Source organism: Syzygium oleosum, unplaced genomic scaffold (assembly GCF_021117445.2).
Source record: "Syzygium oleosum isolate NSW1041296 unplaced genomic scaffold, Sole_v2.1 Sole_v2.18, whole genome shotgun sequence".
In the NCBI taxonomy this organism is placed as follows: Eukaryota; Viridiplantae; Streptophyta; class Magnoliopsida; order Myrtales; family Myrtaceae; genus Syzygium; species Syzygium oleosum.
Window position 1 is genome coordinate 6,048,908 of NW_026607502.1, and position 630 is coordinate 6,049,537.

A 630-nucleotide genomic window follows, 5' to 3' on the forward strand; every position below is an offset into this window, starting at 1 on the left:
TTATGACACCCTATAATGTCACGCGCGACACGTGTCCTTTTCGATTATTACTCATAATTATTATAAGCATGTGGAAGCACAACAAAATTTTCACAACACCCCATTCATGAAACTGCATGAGTTTAATAAATACATATATACTTCTTTGTTACACAAATATTAGTAGTTACTATCTTTAGACAACATTCAAGCAAAACATAGAATGCAAAAGTCCTGGGAAAAGGGTCCGGTCAACTAGCACCTCGACACCCATACTAAACCAAAAGCGAGCCTATACATTAACCAAACCGCCATCCAACTCAAGGATTGATGGCCTCCGACATTATCTAGTCCCCTCCATCGACATGCCTAAGTTTCCATCCTGCAAATCTGAAAATAAAGATTGAGCCGAATCCCAGTAAATAAAATCTATAAGTTTAAGGTAGGAGATCATCTTACCACATAGTCTAGTATAAAACGTGAGTTCAATGCAATACAACGTAACCATGTATAATTAGTGCAAGGGTAAATGTATTATCTTTCTATTGATGATACATTGATGGAAACCAATATCAACATTACATAAGGTTAATCACTCAAATGCAAATGCATGGCATAGCATATTATATTGCATGATTATCAAGACTTAGT